This window comes from Arachis hypogaea, chromosome 15 (assembly GCF_003086295.3).
Source record: "Arachis hypogaea cultivar Tifrunner chromosome 15, arahy.Tifrunner.gnm2.J5K5, whole genome shotgun sequence".
In the NCBI taxonomy this organism is placed as follows: domain Eukaryota; kingdom Viridiplantae; phylum Streptophyta; class Magnoliopsida; order Fabales; family Fabaceae; genus Arachis; species Arachis hypogaea.
In genome coordinates, this window is record NC_092050.1 from 111,326,077 (window position 1) to 111,347,642 (window position 21,566).

The window sequence follows — 21,566 nt, forward strand, 5'->3', positions numbered from 1 at the left end:
TTTGTTTGTTTCTTATCTTTTTCAAAACCACCTAACTAACTCTCTCTCTCTCATTTTCGAAAATATCTTCCCCCTTTTTCAAAATTTCTTTTTAATTTATTAATTATTTTAATTTTTAATTTTTAAATCTTAATTTTCAAAAAAAATACTAACATTTTTCAAAAACTATTTTCAAAAATCACTAACTCCTTTTCAAAAATAATTTTCGAAAATTCCCTCCTTCTCTCTCATCTTATTCTATTTATTTATTCATCTACTAACATCTCTTCCTCACATCATCACCAAATTCGAACCCCCTCCTCTATCTGTGTTCGAATTTCTTCTTCTTTTCTTCTACTAACAATAAGGAACCTCTTTACTGTGACATAGAGGATTCCTCTTCTTTTTTTTTTCTCTCCTCTTTCTTATGAGCAGGGACAGAGAAAAAGGCATTCTTGTTGAAGCTGATCCAGAACCTGAAAGGACTCTGAAGAGAAAATTAAGAGAAGCTAAATTACAACAATCCAGAGACAACTTGATTGAAAATTTCGAACAAGTAAAGGAGATGGCAGCCGAACCCAACAACAATGCAAGGAGAATGCTTGGTGACTTTACTGCACCTAATTCCAATTTACATGGAAGAAGCATCTCCGTTCCTGCCATTGGAGCAAACAACTTTGAGCTGAAACCTCAATTAGTTTCTCTGATGCAGCAGAACTGCAAGTTTCATGGACTTCCATCTGAAGATCCTTTTCAGTTCTTAACTGAATTCTTGCAGATATGTGATACTATTAAGACTAATGGAATAGATCCTGAAGTCTACAGGCTCATGCTTTTCCCTTTTGCTGTAAGAGACAAAGCTAGATTATGGTTGGATTCTCAACCCAAAGACAGCCTGAACTCTTGGGATAAGCTGGTCACGGCTTTCTTAGCCAAGTACTTTCCTCCTCAAAAGCTGAGCAAGCTTAGAGATGATGTTCAAACCTTCAGACAGAAAGAAGGTGAATCCCTCTATGAAGCTTGGGAAAGATACAAACAGTTGACCAAAAAGTGTCCTTCTGACATGCTTTCAGAATGGACCATCCTGGATATATTCTATGATGGTTTATCTGAGCTATCAAAGATGTCACTGGACACTTCTGCAGGTGGATCCATTCACCTAAAGAAAACACCTGCAGAAGCTCAAGAACTCATTGACATGGTAGCTAATAACCAGTTCATGTACACTTCTGAAAGGAATCCTGTGAGTAATGGGACGCCTATGAAGAAGGGAGTTCTTGAAGTTGATACTCTGAATGCCATATTGGCTCAGAATAAAATATTGACTCAGCAAGTCAATATGATCTCTCAGAGTCTGCATGGAATGCAAGCTGCATCCAACAGTACTCAAGAGGCATCTTCTGAAGAAGAAGCTTATGATCCTGAGAACCCTGCAATAGCAGAGGTAAATTACTTAGGTGAACCTTATGGAAACACCTATAACTCAACATGGAGAAATCATCCAAATTTCTCATGGAAGGATCAAAAGCCCCAACAAGGCTTTAACAATGGTGGAAGAAACAGGTTTAACAATAATAAACCTTTTCCATCATCCACTCAGCAACAGATAGAGAACTCTGAACAAAATGCTTTTAATTTAGCAAATCTAGTCTCTGATCTATCCAAGGCCACTGTAAGCTTCATGAATGAAACAAGGTCTTCCATTAGAAATCTGGAAGCACAAGTGGGCCAGCTGAGTAAAAGGATCACTGAAATCCCTCCTAGTACTCTCCCAAGCAATACAGAAGAGAACCCGAAAGGAGAGTGCAAGGCCATTGACATAAGCACCATGGCCGAACCTGTAAGGGAAGGAGAGGACGTGAATCCCAAGGAGGAAGACCTCCTGGGACGTCCAGTGATCAATAAGGAGCTTCCCTCTGAGGAACCAAAGGACTCTGAGGCTCATCTAGAGACCATAGAGATTCCATTGAACCTCCTTATGCCCTTCATGAGCTCTGATGAGTATTCATCTTCTGAAGAGAATGAGGATGTCACTGAAGAGCAAACTGCCAAGTTTCTTGGTGCAATCATGAAGCTGAATGCCAAATTATTTGGCATTGATACTTGGAAAGTTGAACTTCCCTTGTTCATCAATGAACTAAGTGATCTGGATCAACTGACATTGCCTCAGAAGAGACAGGATCCTGGAAAGTTCATAATACCCTGTACCATAGGCACCATGATCTTTAAGGCTCTGTGTGACCTTGGTTCAGGAATAAACCTCATGCCCCTCTCTGTAATAGAGAAACTGGGAATCTATGGGGTGCAAGCTGCTAAAATCTCACTAGAGATGGCAGACAGCTCAAGAAAACAGGCTTATGGACAAGTAGAAGATGTATTAGTAAAGGTTGAGGGCCTTTACATACCTACTGATTTCATAGTCCTGGATACTGGAAAGGAAGAGGATGAATCCATCATCCTAGGAAGACCTTTCCTGGCCACAGCAAGAGCTGTGATTGATGTTGACAGAGGTGAAATAGTCCTTCAATGGAATGAGGACTCCCTTGTGTTTAGAACTCAAGGATCTCCCTCTGCAACCATGGAGAGGAAGCATGAAAAGCTTCTCTCAAAGCAGAGTCAACCAGAGCCCCCACAGTCAAACTCTAAGTTTGGTGTTGGGAGGCCACAACCAAACTCTAAGTTTGGTGTTGAACTCCCATATCCAAACTCTAAGTTTGGTGTTGGAGAGTCTCAACAAAGCTCTGCACAGCTGTGAGACTCCATGAGAGCCCACTGTCAAGCTATTGACATTAAAGAAGCGCTTGTTGGGAGGCAACCCAATGTTTATCTAATTCTTATTGTTTTTCATATTTTCTTAGGTTCATGATCATGTGGAGTCACAAAATAAATATAAAAATTGAAAACGGAATCAAAAACAGCAGAAGAAAAATCACACCCTGGAGGAGCATCTGTCTGGCGTTCAGCGCCAGAACAGAGCATGGTTCTAGCGCTGAATGCCCAAAATGGGCAGCTTCTGGGCACTGAACGCCAGAAAAGGCATGGTTCTGGCGTTCAACGCCAGAAATGGCACACAAATGGGCATTGAACGCCCAAAATGGCCACCAACCTGGCGCTGAACGCCCAGAGTTGGGTACAAAGGCATTTTTACATGCCTAATGGGTGCAGGGATGTAAATCCTTGAACACCTCAGGATCTGTGGACCCCACAGGATCCACTCAGGATCTGTGGACCCCACAGGATCCCCACCTACCTCCACTCACTTCTTCTCACCACTCTCTTTCACACAACCCCATAAACTCTCTTCCCCATCACCTCTTCACCACTCACATCCATCCACTCTTCCCCATAAACCTACCTTATAAACTCCACCTACCTTCAAAATTCAAAACCAATTTCCCACCCAAACCCACCCATATGGCCGAATCTTAACCCCCCCTCCCTTCCCTATATAAAGACCTCCATTCTTCATCAAATTCACACAACACACCCCTCTACACTACTCTTGGCCGAAACCACATCTCCCTCTCCCTCTCCATATTTCTTCTTCTTCTTCGTCTATTCTTTTGTTTATTGCTCGAGGGCGAGCAATATTCTAAGTTTGGTGTGGTAAAAGCATAGCTTTTTTGTTTTTCCATTACCATTGATGGCATCTAAGACCGGAGAATCCTCTAGAAGAGGGAAAGGGAAGACAAAAGCTTCCACATCCGAGTCATGGGAGATGGAAAGGTTCATCTCCAAAGCCCATCAAGACCAATTCTATAATGTTGTGGCCAAGAAGAAGGTGATCCCTGAGGTCCCTTTCAAACTCAAAAGAAATGAGTATCCGGAAATCCGACATGAAATTCAAAGAAGAGGTTGGGAAGTTCTAACAAATTCCATCCAACAAGTCGGCATCCTAATGGTTCAAGAATTCTATGCCAATGCATGGATCACCAAGAACCATGATCAAAGTAAGAACCCGGATCCAAAGAACTATGTTACAATGGTTCGGGGGAAATACTTAGATTTTAGTCCGGAAAATGTGAGGTTGGCGTTCAACTTGCCATACATGGAAGAGAACGCACGCCCCTACACAAGGAGAGTCAACTTTGATCAAAGGTTGGACCAAGTCCTTATGGACACATGTGTAGAAGGAGCTCAATGGAAGGTTGACTCCAAAGGCAAGCCGGTTCAACTAAGAAGATTGGACCTCAAGCCTGTAGCTAGAGGATGGTTGGAGTTCATTCAATGCTCAATCATTCCCACTAGCAACCGGTCTGAAGTTACTATAGACCGGGCCATCATGATCCATAGCATCATGATTGGAGAAAAGGTGGAAGTTCATGAGATTATACCTCAAGAACTCTACAAGGTGGCTGACAAGTCCTCCACTATGGCAAGGTTAGCCTTCCCTCACCTCATTTGCCATCTATGCAATTCAGCTGGGATTGACATAGAGGGAGATATCCTCATTAAAGAGGACAAGCCCATCACTAAGAAAAAGATGGAGCAAGCAAGAGAGCCCATTCATGGAGCTCAAGAGGCATATGAAGCTCATCACCATGAGATCCCGGAGATGCCTCAAATGCACTTTCCTCTACAAAACTATTGGGAGCAAATGAACACCTCCCTAGGAGAATTGAGTTCCAATATGGGACAACTAAGGGTGGAACATCAAGAGCACTCCATCATGCTTCATGAAATAAGAGAAGATCAAAAAGCAATGAGGGAGGAGCAACAAAGACAAGGAAGAGACATAGAAGAGCTCAAGGACATCATTGGTTCCTCAAGAAGGAAACGCCACCATCACTAAGGTGGATTCATTCCTTGTTCTTCTTTCTTCTGTTTTTCGTTTTCTATGTTATGTGCTTATCTATGTTTGTGTCTTCATTACATGATCATTAGTAGTAGTAACTATGTCTTAAAGTTATGAATGTCCTATGAATCCATCACCTCTCTTAAATGAAAAATGTTTTAATTCAAAAGAACAAGAAGTACATAAGTTTCGAATTTATCCTTGAACTTAGTTTAATTATATTGATGTGGTGACAATGCTTCTTGTTTTCTGAATGTATGCGTGAACAGTGCATATGTCTTTTGAAGTTGTTGTTTAAGAATGTTAAATATGTTGGCTCTTGAAAGAATGATGACTAGGAGACATGTTATTTGATAATCTGAAAAATCATAAAAATGATTCTTGAAGCAAGAAAAAGCAGCAAAGAACAAAGCTTGCAGAAAAAAAAAAAAAGAAAGGGGCGAAAAAAAATAGAAAAAAAATAGAAAGAAAAAGCAAGCAGAAAAAGCCAATAACCCTTAAAACCAAAAGGCAAGGGCAAATAAAAAGGATCCCAAGGCTTTGAGCATCAGTGGATAGGAGGGCCAAAAGGAATAAAATCCTGGTCTAAGCAGCTAAACCAAGCTGTCCCTAACCATGTGCTTGTGGCGTGTAGGTGTCAAGTGAAAACTTGAGACTGAGCGGTTAAAGTCAAGGTCCAAAGCAAAAAAAGAGTGTGCTTAAGAACCCTGGACACCTCTATTTGGGGACTTTAGCAAAGCTGAGTCACAATCTGAAAAGGTTCACCCAATTATGTGTCTGTGGCATTTATGTATCCGGTGGTAATACTGGAAAACAAAGTGCTTAGGGCCACGGCCAAGACTCATAAAGAAGCTGTGTTCAAGAATCATCATACTGAACTAGGAGAGTCAATAACACTATTCGAAATCTGAAGTTCCTATAGATGCCAATCATTCTGAACCTCAATGGATAAAGTGAGATGCCAAAACTATTCAAGAGGCAAAAAGCTATAAGTCCCACTCATATGATTGAAGCTCTGTTTCATTGATAGTTTGGAATTTATAGTATATTCTCTTCTTTTTATCCTATTTGATTTTCAGTTGCTTGGGGACAAGCAACAATTTATGTTTGGTGTTGTGATGAGCGGATAAATTATACGCTTTTTGACATTGTTTTTAGTATGTTTTTAGTAGGATCTAGTTACTTTTAGGGATATTTTCATTAGTTTTTATGTTAAATTCACATTTCTGGACTTTACTATGAGTTTGTGTGTTTTTCTGTGATTTCAGGTATTTTCTGGTTGAAATTGAGGGACTTGAGCAAAAATCAGATTCAGAGGTTGAAGAAGGACTGCTGATGCTGTTGGATTCTGACCTCCCTGCACTCAAAGTGGATTTTCTGGAGCTACAGAAGTCGAAATGGCGCGCTTCTAATTGCGTTGGAAAGTAGACATCCAGGGCTTTCCATCAATATATAATAGTCCATACTTTGGCCAAGAATAGACGACGTAAACTGGCGTTCAACGCCAGCTTTCTACCCAAATCTAGCGTCCAGCGCCAGAAAAGGAGTCAAAACCAGAGTTGAACGCCCAAACTGGCACAAAAGCTGGCGTTCAACTCCAAGAAGGACCTCTACACATGCAACACTCAGGCTCAGCCCAAACACACACCAAGTAGGCCCAGAAAGTGGATTTATGCATCAATTACTTACTCATGTAAACCCTAGTAGCTAGTTTATTATAAATAGGACCTTTTACTATTGTATTAGGCATCTTTTGATCATCTTAGGATCTTAGGATCATCTTGGGACGCCTGGTTCTTAGATCAGAGGGGCTGGCCATTCGGCCATGCCTGGACCCTTCACTTATGTATTTTCAACGGTAGAGTTTCTACACTCCATAGATTAAGGTGTGGAGCTCTGCTGTTCCTCAAAGATTAATGCAAAGTACTACTGTTTTCTATTCAATTCTTCTTATTTCGCTTCTAAGATATCCATTCGCACCCAAGAACGTGATGAAGGTGATGATTATGTCTGACGCTCATCACCATCTCCCCTATGAACACGTGCCTGACAAACACTTCTGTTCTACATGAAATAAGCTGGAATGAATATCTCTTAGATCTCCTAAACGGAATCTTCGTGGCGTAAGCTAGAATGATGGCGGCATTCAAGAGAATCCGGAAAGTCTAAACCTTGTCTGTGGTATTCCGAGTAGGATTCAATGATTGAATGACTGTGACGAGCTCCTAACTCGCGATTTCAGGGCGTTAGTGACAGACGCAAAAGGATAGTAAATCCTATTCCAGCATGATCGAGAACCGACAGATGAATAGTCGTGCCGTGACAGGGTGCGTGAGCATATTATTCACTGAGAGGATAAGATGAAGCCATTGACAAGGGTGATGCCTCCAGACGATTAGCCGTGCCGTGACAGGGCATTGGATCATTTTCCCGAGAGATGACCGAAAGTAGCCATTGACAGTGGTGATGTATCACATAAAGCCAGCCATGGAAAGGAGTAAGATTGATTGGATGAAGATAGCAGGAAAGCAGAGGTTCAGAGGAACGAAAAGCATCTCCATTCGCTTATCTGAAATTCCTACCAATGATTTACATAAGTACCTCTATCCCTATTCTATTTTGTTATATTAAATTCGAAAACACCATTATCAATTTATATCTGCCTAACTGAGATTTGCAAGGTGACCATAGCTTGCTTCATACCAACAATCTCCGTGGGATTCGACCCTTACTCACGTAAGGTATTACTTGGACGACCCAGTGCACTTGCTGGTTAGTTGTATCGAAGTTGTGAACCATGGTATTGGCACCATGTTCTTGGCGCCATTGCCAGGGAAAGAAAGAGCCATGAATTTTACATAATTAAAGTGTAATCACGATTACGCGTACCAAGTTGCTCACGTTGCCAGGGATTGTTCAAGCCTGGACATCACAATTTCGTGCACCACTTGTATTCCTCCAATACCTCCTTCTTCATTAGAATTTCACTTAGTACATGGGTCTCTTGGTCTTGCTTTTGCACTTCTAGCTCCTCCTTTGTAGCCAGTTTGATCTTCATTGTTCTTGCTAAGCACTATTCCACTCCTCAAGTTTATTGCATTGCATTCTTCTCTTGGATTTGGAATTATGTCACTGGAGAAGGTATTGGTAGGCCTCTCGGCTTGTCTGGCTAAATGACCCTTTTGAACTTTCAAGTTTCTAATGGAGGCCTTGGTTTTCTGCATGAAGCTAATTGTATTTTTGGAGAGTTCTGCTAAGGCTGTTTCTAAGGCCAGTTCTAGAGATGATGGTTCTTGATAATAATAAAGAAAGGACGGTTCTTAATATGAATAGAGAGATGATGGTTCTTGGATGAGTAAGGAGATGATGGTTCTTAATAAACGAAATATAGAACATTGAAGTTTTCTTGGTCTTGATAAATGATTCTTCATAAGTGGGACGCGGTTTGGCATTTAGCGTCGTGAGTCTAGAGAGTAAGCATAGACTATTATATATTGTTGGAAAGTTTTGGAAGTTAGCTTTCTAAAACCGCGTTATTTGGACCTCTATAACTCAAGTTATGCTCGTTAGAGTATGAAAAGGTCAGGGTTGATAGCATCCCCGAATTGTCTTTGTACTTGTCTTCAATTCTTGGTTTCTCCTTGTGCTTTTGCTTCTCTTTTTCTATTATTTTCGTACAAGAATCATGAAATCAAGAAAATCAAAGTACTAATAAAATAGCCTTAAAAATCATATAATTACCAAACAAAACTAATAAATTTTCTATAAAAATTACCTAACAAAAGTACTTAAGATGCTCATGGATCATAGCACCGATCAACATTTCACTCTCAAAAAAATCAAAAAAATTAGTTACATCATACAACTCGATCAGATTTTAAAGCTTAATTGAACCAAAATCAAATCAAATTCTCTCTTCTTTTTTTCATTGGATAAATGCTTTAAAGAAAGAAACTAAGTTTTGGAACTATTCATTAGTGAAGAAAAAAAATTATCTATTCTCATGGGTTAAAAATTTTTATTTTTGTTTCAAAAGGACTTGGTTTTCAAAATGTTTAAAAGTAGTGGAATGGTAGAATTTTTTAAGAATATAATATATTTTGTTTTAGAATTAATTGAAAAGTTGAAAAAAAAATAAGAAACACAGTGAATAGTGCAATAAAATCTATGATACTTTTCTTTGCTTAAGTAAAACCATTTTTGTCAATCCTTGAAAAATTAAAGATATAAAACATAGAGTACTATAATAAGTTTGAGTTGTCAGTTATAGAATTGATTATACAAAAAATATTTAGAAAAAAATACTAAAATTTTGTATTTTTATTTTTTTGCATTTTTTCTATTTTTCTCTCTTAAGAAAAAAAAGGAACAAAATGGAAAAATAAAGAACGAAAGAGAAGAAAATAAAAATGCAAAAGAAGAAAAAAAAAGAAAAAGAGTTAACAAAAAACAAAGAAGTTATTATTTGGATTCTGTTTGACATTTAACTGAGAGCATACTAATTTAACAATAATTTGTTTACCTAATATCATTCATTAGTTATATTTTTTCAAGTTATTGTTTAGTCCGACGACAGATTAAGGATAAATTAATTATAAATTATTTGAATTCTATTTAAAAATTTATCATTAGTTAGTAAATTGCTGTATACACAAAGCATAATGTTTTCTATACTTATTTAAAATAAATTCACCTCTAAACCAATCCAAATTAGTTATTTATTTGTCATATTTATTCCTATACTGTGCAACACCCAACACTCGCGGTTTTGCACTAGTTTTGGGGGGCAAATCACTTTTTACCCACATTTATTTACTTTATAATGTTTTTTTTCCCCTTTTTTTCCTTATATTGAATGATAGAGGGGTTGGGCCAGGTAGCACTGAAAGAAGCACATATAGTTGGGAATGAATTGAAGTCTCTTTTGTTTGCACATAAAACATAACCCCACCATTGTTCTGATCTGTCTTCAAATATGCACATTTAGTCATTTACACACACTTGTGATGTGAAACTTATTACTCATCCACGTGTTGTAGGCCAGTAGACAGTAGTGTGTTAATTTTTAGAAGGGACAAGGAAGAAGACACAGAAACAATGAAACAATGAAACACGAGAAGCCACCGCGATAGATAGATAGATAGATTATAGATATAGATGATGAGCTTTGAAGGCTTTCTGGAAACATGATGGAGTTAAAAGAAGAAAATATTTCCCAGTGGATTTTATTGCTGAAGGGTCCCTATCACGCTCTTCAAGTGGAAAAATAGGAATATTTAATTCAATCTACTAATAATAACGTTGCTTTAAATATTATGTTCCTTAAAGTTTATTTAATTACCTTGATTTACCCAAAAATAGGGTTAGAAGATGAACATTTTTTTTTTTTTTGGTATTTATCTTGTATTTGAGTTATCAATTAATTTCTTATTATTTTACTAAAAGTATTAGTCTGTAACATTTAACATTCTTTTAATATATATATATATATATTATATTATGGCAAATTTTATCGTATCAATATTTAGTTAAGAGTATGGTGACAACTAGATCGATTATACTTTAAATTTATACTTGTTCTGTAGTTGTTCATAATAGTCTTACCGTACAATAATTGAATCTATGACACACAGACAATTTTAAAAGTAGGCTAATGGATTTATTTTATTAGAAATTAGAAATTGACTTTTAAAAAATTAAAATATCTAATAAATTGATTTTAAAGAAAAATATTTTTTGTAGCATTAATTTTAAAAAGACTAAGATACTATTTTAGGATTAATTAACATTGTTTAATTTTATTAGAAATTAAAATCTTATTTTGAAAAAACAAAAATACCCATTTAGTTTATTTTAAGAAATGAAAATACCCATTTAGCATTACTTTTAAAAAGACTAACATCATTTAAACGATTAGTTAAGATTGTTTAATTGTATGAAAACTAGAAATTTAAATTTGATTTAAAAACCATTGTATTTCCGCAACTCATTTACAAACGATTTATGGCCAGTGTTCATCAGAATTAAAAATAGAGTAAACTATCATTTCTACTCACGAAAGTTGAAAACGCTGATATATCTATTCATAGAAAAAGAAAATTACCATTTGTACCCATGAAATATAGATTTTGCATAACAAAATTATCCAAACACTAAAAAATTACCTAAAATTCCTAAATTACCCTTATCTTCACCACCACACCACCTCCTTCACCCAATCACCTTTCTAACTCTAACCCTCTTCACCCAGCCACCACCCCCCTTTTCCTTTCTAATCTCAAATTCCACTACCATCTCATCTCCTTTATCACTACCATCACCACCACCACCACTATACCTCCATCATCATCTTCTTCACATAAAGCAGCAGCAGCAACAACAACAACAATAGAAAAAGCAAAGAGAAAAAACGGTTCTTCCTCCCTCACTGAATGGCGTCGACGACAACGATGGCAGTGACACCCACCGACACCGTTGCCCTCTCCTCCTTCTCCGATCTCTGGCACGCTCTCTTCCTTCCAGACCAGCGACAACGACAGCGACGGACTCAATCAATGGCGGCGACAGACGTGACGGAGCCAGCAGCAGCAGGGCGCGACGGCGGCAACAGCTCCCCCTTCCTTGATTCTGGCTCGCATCTCCTCTTCGGACTCCCTCAACAACGGCGACGATGATGCGATAGCGGCAGCGAGTCCCCACGTTGCCAGTGCGGTCTCCCTCCCCCTCATCTTCTCTTCTTCTTCCTCGGGTGGGGGTGTGTGTAATGTTTCCGTGTGTGAGTTTTGGAGAAAAAAGAGGTGGTGGCTAGGTGAAGGAGGTGGTGGTGGAATTTGAGATTAGAAAGGGAAAGAGGGGTGGTGGTTTGGTGAAGAGGGTTAGGGTTAGAAAGGTGATTGGGTGAAGGAGGTGGTGTGGTGGTGAAGATAAGGGTAATTTAGGGATTTTTGGTCATTTTTTAGTATTTGGATAATTTTGTTATGCGAAATCCATATTTCATGGGTACAAATGGTAATTTCCGTTTTCTATGGGTAGATATGTCAGCATTTTCAATTTTCGTGGGTAAAAATGGTAGTTTACTCTTAAAAATACAAACATCCCATGGCCAATGTTCTTCAAAATGAAAACTAAATCTATTCTATTATATAAAAATCAGATTTTTGCACTTAATGATGGAGCTGACGTGGCATGTTTTTGAGAGTGTTTCTCTATTTATTTCTTTTAACTCATTAAATGCAAGTTATTACGATAAACTAACTATATCAATTAATTGATTTGATTAGTTATTTAAATATCATTTAATTTATTATAATTTATATCAATTTAATTTGGTAGTATTTTTTAATTTATTTATTTTAATATTTTGTTAATATTTTTTAATATATTTCTTTTAATTTATTAAACCAAATTTATTGTGTGTACTAATTAATTAATTTGATTAATTTATTAGTCATTAAAATAATAAATCTATGAATAAAATAGATAATTAAAATATTTTCAACTAATAATTGAATCAAATCAAATCATATCATATATATAATGAGCTAAATTCAAATCATGTAAATTAAGGACTAAATTAAAATGAGATAATTTCTTACTTATTCAAGTTGAGTGCAATAAATACAAATTAATTTTGTTAGATAGTCGTAGTTGTCTGGTCTACTATATATAGATGGCCACACAAAATTATAAGAATCGTGATTTTTCTCGCTCTTACTATTTCAACTCTTCTTTTCTTCTTCTTTTTTTTTTCTTTATGTATAATTTCTTTTATGTATAAATGTACCCAAAATGAGAAAGTACGGATGAGTATTTTATTGATTGTTTCTTTGATGAATATATCTCAATTTAGGCATTCTACTACTATGAATGGAAGTTGACCTGTAGCAATTCGAAATGGCCAATGTATTTTTTTATAGTATTGATAGAAGAATATTTGTTAAAATGAATATACCCATTGTAATTAAGTTTTTTCAATTGTTATATTTTTATGTCAATCATGTAAATTCTTTGAAGGCACAAGGTAATAAAATAAGTTAACTTTAATATCATTAGAAGCTAAATTTAATAGTTCAAATAAGCACCACTAATTATGTTAAAATAGTAATTTTATAATAATAATGTGATTTACATATTAATTTTTTTGAGTAAATTCATTTCAAAATTAACTGTAGAAGTTAGGCACAATTACGCTAAAATTTTAAAGGTAATATAGAATTTGACAACAAAATTAGCATTCATTAAGGAAATAAATTTATTTATGGCTATTTTCTAATTATAAATAATAACAAGACTTATGAAAAAATATTAATGTCATCATTTTTATTAATTAAATTATAATATTATGTAGTTGATAGTTTTATAGGCAGAAATTATTAAGAAATTACGTAAAAATTAGCAATGAACAAGCAATAAGAATTCAGAAAAAATCGATTATATAATACCAATTTCATAATTAAAATATGTCACATATCATATTCTCATATATTCTATTTATTATCTATTCTATTATATAAAAATTAGGTTTCTGCACTTAATGATGGAGTTAACGTGACATGCTTATGAGAATGTTTAACGATTTGTTTCTTTTAACTCATTCAATACAATTTATTATGATAAATTAACTATATCAATTAACTTATTTGATTAGATATTTAAATATCACATAATTTATTATAATTTATATCAATTTGATTTGGTATTATTTTTTAATTTATTTCTTTTAATATTCTGTGAGTATTTTTTAATTTATTAAACCAAATTAATTATACTAATTATCTGTATTAATTAACTAATTAGATTAATTAATTAATCATTAAAATAATAAATTTATGAATAAAATAGGTTCTCGAGATATTTTTTACTAATAATTAAATCAAATCAAATTATATTTATAGAGCTAAATTTAAATCATGTGAATTAAGGACTAAACTAAAATAAGATTATTTTTTACTCATTCAAATTGAACGCAATAAATAAAATTAATTTTGTTAGATAATCATGGTCTTTTGGTCTTTCTATATAAAGATAGCCACACAAAATTATAAAAATCATCATATTTTTTAAGTTAATACACAAATATTATATTTTAGGTAATTGTATATTTTTTATGTTATTTTGAAAATTATTATATAATTTTAAGATCATTTAGTTATGTTTATTTTTTTAAAAGCATTGTTATTATTGGAGAATAACTAATGTTTGTGATAGTCTAAAATTAAAAAATACAAAATACAAAATATTAATATATTAAGTTTTTAAAGTATAAATTTTGAAGTAAATATATGTAATTATAATTAATTATCATAATTAAAAGTCTTTATTTTATTTTAATTTGTTCAGGACATGTTTATCTTAAATTTTATTTCTTTATTAATTAGTTTTTTTTGTACATTTAATTATCATTAATTTATATAAATTAAAATGTATAACTTTAAAAAATAGATACGTGTCTAAAAAATAAAAAAAAAAAATTTTGTTAGTAAAAAATTTATGTCACTCTAACTTTTTTTTTGGCATCATATCTTATATTTTTACTATAATTAAAAGTTAGACGTAAATTATTAAATATAAATTAGCAAAAAAAATATAATACTTAATGAATTATCATAATCACATTTAAAGGTATTTAAGTTATTTTCATATAATTAAAATGATATGCTTCAAAAAATATTTGTATATAATTTACTAACAAATATATGAGATATTTATCATAATTTTTATTTTTAATAAAAATATCATTGTATTAAAGTGATGTATTTTAAAGAAGTATAAATGAGATTTTTGTTAAAAAAAATTTACAAGATAGTAAATACAATTTTATTTTAATTTTATCCTTAACATTTAGTTTTAATTTTTACCTTTAGAGTTTTAATATGTTTCAATTATACCATTAGAGTAAACAATATTAATTATAACTAATCAATTATATTATCTGATTTGACCAAAATTAAATAAATATTAAATTATTTAATAAATAATAAATAAAAAAAATAAATGAATTTAATTTGAATTATTTTCTTATTATTTTCTATATCTAGAAATCTTAACGTCCTTTTATGTATTTTGATTAATAGTTCTCAAAGGAGTTACTATTTTCTTCATTAATATTTTACATTTTTTATAATATTTTCATAAAACTTGATTAATAGGTTCTTCTTCACAATGTTTTTCATGAATTTTTTAATAAAAATATATATTAATTTTTTTTCTTTCATCTTTTATATTTATTTATTATACTAATTTTTTTGCAGTGTATTTTTATCAACTACATACATTATTTTTTGTCTTTTTTACTTTTTTTTAAATTATTTATTACCTTATTTTTAATTATTTATTTTATTTTCACTCCTCATATGTTTGTTGTATTTCACTTCATTTTATTTTTAATTTCATAGTTAACTTTCAATTATATAAAAATCAATAGTTTCTTTCAAAACATGGTTAAATATATTATCTATTATATACAATCATTAGGATAAACAAATAAATATAAATTGAATATATAATTTAATTTTAATTTAAACTAAAAACTAAACGAATTGTCAAAAAAATAGCAACTAATTTTGTTTTTAATTTCTCTATAATTTATTTAAAGGTAAAAATCTCTCTATAACCACTAACATTGCCGATAACAAAATTATAAGTCTCTATAAAATAAAAAATATATAAAATAAATAACATATATATAATTTTAAAGTTATTAATCATAGACTATGGACAAATTTTTTTTTTTTAAAAATTTATGGATCAATATGTAATTTTTTTATATTTTTTTCTAAAATTTTTAAGACTTATTAACCTTTAAGTTGTCTATACATCACTTTTCAAAATATTATGATTTCACAAGATATAATATGTGGGATAAATCACCTTTATAAACCATTTGCATACCAATTTTACGTATATCCCCCAAATTAAAAAAGGCTACGTGCATGTCTTAATTTACATATCTATGTAAATCAAATTTATGAAGTTCGAATTATGTGTTTTCGTAGTAAATCGTATCTATAAGATTCGAATTACTCGAATACTATTTGTGCTACTAAATCAAACGAAGGAGATTCAATTTAAAATGAACTGGATTGCTACTAAGTGAGTATAAATCGAACCTTATTGTTTCGATTTAGCATAGACCACATAAATCGAAATTTATAAATTCAATTTAGTAGGGGATGACATAATTCGAATTCTTTGAATTCAATTTACTTTCGAATCACAATGTCAAGTAATTCGAATCCTATAGATTCGATTTACTACTTATTACCCTAATTCGAATTTATTAAATTCGATTTATATAGAAATGTAAAAGGAGACAACTAGGCAATATTTTTGGATTTGGAGGATTCAGGTAATTTTGGGGTGGCTTTAGTTTATCAACGTAAATTAACCTAATATGTGATATTAGTTATTGTTATATATATGAAAAACGTGACTTATTTATGCATTATTTGTATTAGAAGAATTTGTAGGAAAATAAAATGTTGGAGAAGAAAATGGATGAAAAAATCAATTTTTCATTGTTTGGATCAACAAAGAAATTGAATAAAAAATATAAAAGTGTATGTGGAGGTCATGTAAATTTTTTCTCTTCAAAATTGCGAAGAAAACTGATGCAGAAGTGCAAACATGGGTAAAAATATAGAGTTACCATTTGAATTATAATTTATATATAATATATAAAAATATTAATATAATTTTACTCTATTATAATTTTTTCTCTTCTTACTTTTCCTTTCATCCGAGCAAAAGAAAAATTTTCCTCTATTTTCTTTCCATTCATTTTTACTTTATTTAAACAACACACACACAAAAAAATATACTTTTCTTTCCTCTCATTTTCTTTGTTTGCATTTTCTTTCCTCTTATTTTCCATTTTATATCCAAACAATAGCTTAGTGTTTATCCATTTATCTTCTATTAATATTGTTATAACAAGGATATGTGTGACTTTATAAAAATGATATAACCTAAACTCTGATTATCACAAAAACAGTCAAAATGGATATTTGCAGGAATCACTCGCGTTTTGAGGCTAGATGGGACTCGTGAAATCCTCACGACTTGCCACGCGAAAAAGGATAGGGACTAGGGGTGGCAAACGGGTCGAAACCCGTTGGGCTGGCCCGCAAAACCCGCCAAAAGACGGGTTGGGCTGGAATTTTGAGACCGCCAAACTTAAAAATCCTGCCTATTCCGCACCGCTTAATCCATGGGTTTCGGCAGGGCGGGGGCGGGTGATGAGCGGATATTTTATACGCTTTTTGGGGTTAATTTCATATAGCTTTTAGTGTGTTTTAGTTAGTTTTTAGTTTATTTTTAGTAGTTTCTAGGAAAAATTCATATTTCTGGACTTTACTATGAGTTTGTATATTTTTCTGTGATTTCAGGTATTTTCTGGCTGAAATTGAGGGAGCTGAGCAAAAATCTGATTCAGGCTGAAAAAGGACTGCTGATGCTGTTGGATTCTGACCTCCCTGCACTCAAAATGGATTTTCTGGAGCTACAGAACTCCAAATGGCGCGCTTTTAATTGCGTTGGAAAGTAGACATCCAGGGCTTTCCAGCAATATATAATAGTCCATACTTTGCTCAAGGATAGATGACGTAAACTGGCGTTTAACGCCAGTTCCATGCTACTGTCTGGCGTCCAGCGCCAGAAACAAGTTACAAAGTGGAGTTCAACGCCAGAAACAGGTTACAACCTGGCGTTGAACGCCCAAAACAGCCCAGGCACGTGAGAAGCTTTAGTCTCAGCCCCAGCACACACCAAGTGGGCCTCAAAAGTGGATTTCTGCACTATCTATCATAGTCTACTCATTTTCTGTAAACCTAGGTTACTAGTTTAGTATTTAAACAACTTTTAGACACTTATTTTGTATCTCATGACGTTTTAGATCTAAACTTTGTACCTTTTGACGGCATGAGTCTCTAAACTCCATTGTTGGGGGTGAGGAGCTCTGCTGTGCCTCGATGAGTTAATGCCAGTATTTCTGTTTTCTATTCAATCATGTTTGTTCCTATCTAAGATATTCATTTGCGCCTTATTATGATGAATGTGATGATCCATGACACTCATCACCATTCTCAACCTATGAACGTGTGCCTGACAACCACCTCCATTCTACATTAGATTGAATGAGTATCTCTTAGATTCATTAATCGGAATCTCCGTGGTATAAGCTAGAATCCATTGGCAGCATACTTGAGAATCCAGAAAGTCTAAACCTTTTCTGTGGTATTCCTAGTAGGATTCTGGGATTGGATGACTGTGACGAGCTTCAAACTCGCGAGTGCTGGGCGTAGTGACAGACACAAAAGGATAGCGAATCCTATTCCGGTATGATCGAGAACCTACAGATGATTAGCCGTGCGGTGACAGCGCACCTGGACCATTTTCACTGAAAGGAAGGATGGTAGCCATTGACAATAGTGATACTCCAACACACAGCTTGCCATAGGAGGGACGTGCGTGCGTGAAGAAGAAGATAGAGAGAAAGCAGAGATTCAAAAGGCAAAGCATCTCCAAAACTCCAACATATTCTCATTTGCTGCATAACAAGTAACCGTTAATTCATGCTCTCTTGTTCATTTGCAAGTCAATTGATATCCACTAATTAATATCCTGACTAAGAGTTGCAAGATAACCATAGCTTGCTTCAAGCCAACAATCTCCATGGGATCGACCCTTACTCACATAAGGTATTACTTGGACGACCAAGTGCACTTGCTGGTTAGTTGTGCGGAGTTACATAGTGTGAAGTAATTTTCGTGCACCAAGTTTTTGGCGCCGTTGCCAGGGATTGTTCGTGTTTGGACAACTGACGGTTTATTTTGTTGCTTAGATTAGGAAAAACTTTTCTTTTTGGTTTAGAGTCTCTTATTATTGTTTCTGTTTAAAACTTTAGAATCCTTATTTTCTCTTTCAAAAAAAAAATTTTTTTTTCTTAGTTATTTAAAAATACTTCTTCAAAACAAGAGTTATATTTACTGCCCAATTGGCTAGAGCGTTGGTCTAAGTTCGTGGCAATTTGGTATACTCTTTTCAAAATATTCTTTTTCAAAAATAATAATTTCTCTATTAAATTTTGTGCCAAACTTTAAGTTTGGTGTTTTCTTGTTGATTTCCCTTTGGTTTTCGAAAATTTTAGTTGGGTTTTCTAAAAATTTTAAGTTTGGTGTTCTTTCTTCATGTTCTTGTGTTCTTGTGAGTCTTCAAAGTGTTCTTGAGTTTTCCTTGTGTCTTGATCTTAAAATTTTTAAGTTTGGTGTTCCTTGGTGTTTTCCCTCCAAAATTTTCAAAAACAAGGAGCATTAGATCTAAAAATTTTAAATCTTGTGCTATCTTATTGTTTGTCTCTCTCCTCTTTAAATTCAAAAATATCTTTTCTCTCTATTTTAAAGTAAATTTTCGAAATTTACCTTTAAAATTCAGATTTTTATTTCAAAATTTAAAACCTTTTTCAAAAATCATCATATCCTTTTCAAAACTTCCTAACCACTTTCTCTCTCCTCATTTTTTCGAAAATTTTCAACCATTTTTATTTATTTTATTTTAATTTATTTCATTTTCGAAATAAATAAATAAATAAATAAATAAAAATAATTTTTTTATTTTTTTTATCATCTCCCTTTCTCCATCATGGATCTAAGTGGAAATGAACAGTCCAGGTGGACTCTGGGGTCATATGCTAACCCTTCTACTTCTTCATATGGAAGTAGTATCTGCATACCTTACATTGGAGTCAGTAGCTTTGAGTTGAATCCTCAGCTCATTATCATGGTGCAGCAAAACTGCCAGTATTTCGGTCTTCCACAGGAAGAACCTACAGAGTTTCTGGCACAGTTTTTACAAATTGCTGACACAGTACATGATAAGAAAGTAGATCAGGATGTATACAGATTATTACTGTTTCCATTTGCTGTAAAAGACCAAGCCAAGAGGTGGTTAAATAACCAACCTAAGGCTAGCATAAGGACATGGAAACAGCTGACAGAAAAATTTCTGAATCAATACTTTCCTCCAAAACGGATGGCACAGCTAAGGCTGGACATCCAAGGCTTTAAACAAGAAGATAATGAATCTCTTTATGACGCTTGGGAGAGATATAGAGAGATGCTACGAAAATGCCCCTCTGAAATATTTTCAGAGTGGGTTCAGTTAGACATCTTCTATTATGGGCTTACAGAAAGAGCTTAGATCTCTTTAGATTGCTCAGCTGGTGGGTCTATCCACATGAGAAAGACAATTGAAGAAGCTCAAGAGCTCATTGATACAGTTGCCAGAAATCACCATCTGTACCTAAGCAGTGACTCTTCCATGAAAGAAGAGGCTAAAACAGTAACTGCTGAACCCAGTCCTGCAAAGCAAGCTGCTGAATTCAATCAACAATTGGATTTTCTAACAAAGCAGTTAGCTGAATTCAAGGATAAACTACAAGAGACAAGGATGGCTAATATAAACATGGAAGAACAATTGAAGCAAACAAAGCAGCAGCTGTCAAGACAAATAACAGAAGAATGCCAAGCAGTCCAATTAAGAAGTGGAAAAACATTAAATACCCCACCACAAGGCAGCAAGAAGCCAAGAAATGAGCAAACCATCCAAAATCCACCAGAGGACAGTAAGAGCCCAGGAAAAAATAATTATGGCGCTAAAACGCCAGAAATTTGGTGGAAGGCTGGCGCTGAACGCCCAGACCATGCTCAGGACTGGCGTTCAACGCCAGAAACAAGCAAGGATCTGGCATTGAACGCCCAAAAGAAGCATAGTTCTGGCGTTCAGACGACAGGAAGAACTGGGAAGCTGGCGTCTAACGCCACTCTAGCTCCTAACTCTGGTATTCAATTGCCAGTGAGGGATCAGACACACACAAGTGCTGATGATAACTCATCTAAAAAGGCTTCCTCAACCACTTCTGTAGGAAATAAACTTACAGCAACTAAGGTTGAGGAATATAAAGCCAAGATACCTTATCCTCAAAAACTCCGCCAAGAGGAGCAGGATAAGCAATTTGCTCGCTTTGCAGATTATCTCAGGACTCTTGAAATAAAGATTCCATTTGCAGAGGCACTAGAGCAAATACCTTCTTATGCCAAGTTCATGAAAGAGATCTTGAGTCATAAGAAGGATTGGAGAGAAACTGAAAGAGTTCTCCTCACTGAAGAATGCAGTGCAGTCATTCTGAAAAGCTTTCCTGAAAAGCTTAAAGACCCTGGGAGTTTTCTGATACCATGCACATTAGAAGGTAATTGCACCAAGACAGCTTTATGTGATCTTGGGGCAAGCATCAACCTAATGCCTGCATCCACTATCAGAAAGCTTGGTTTAACTGAAGAAGTTAAACTAACCCGGATATGTCTCCAACTTGCTGATGGCTCCATTAAATACCCATCAAGCGTGATTGAAGACATGATTGTCAGAGTTGGGCCATTCGCCTTTCCCACTGACTTTGTAGTGTTGGAAATGGAGGAGCACAAGAGTGCTACTCTCATTCTAGGAAGACCCTTCCTAGCAACGGGATGAACTCTCATTGATGTCCAACAGGGGGAAATAACCCTGAGAGTCAATGAGGATGAGTTTAAGTTGAATGCTGTCAAAGCCATGCAGCATCCAGACACATCAAAAGTCTGCATGAAAGTTGATCTTATTGACTCTTTGGTAGAAGAGATCAACATAGCTGCGAGTCTCGAATCAGAGTTGGAAGACATCTTTAAAGATGTCCAGCCTGATTTGGAGGATTCAGAGGAAATGAAAGAGCCTCTAAAATTTCCTCTGGAAGAGGAAAAACCTCCTA

At 34.3% G+C, this 21,566-nt stretch overlaps 1 non-coding gene across 1 annotated transcript; it reads right to left on the reverse strand.

The window, feature by feature from the left end:
• Nucleotides 1-940: 940 nt before the first annotated feature.
• Nucleotides 941-1,048, reverse strand: LOC112753791 (small nucleolar RNA R71). Its single transcript, XR_003178158.1, has one exon. It is a non-coding gene; the product is annotated as a small nucleolar RNA R71 (small nucleolar RNA).
• Between the last annotated feature and the right edge of the window lie 20,518 nt (nt 1,049-21,566).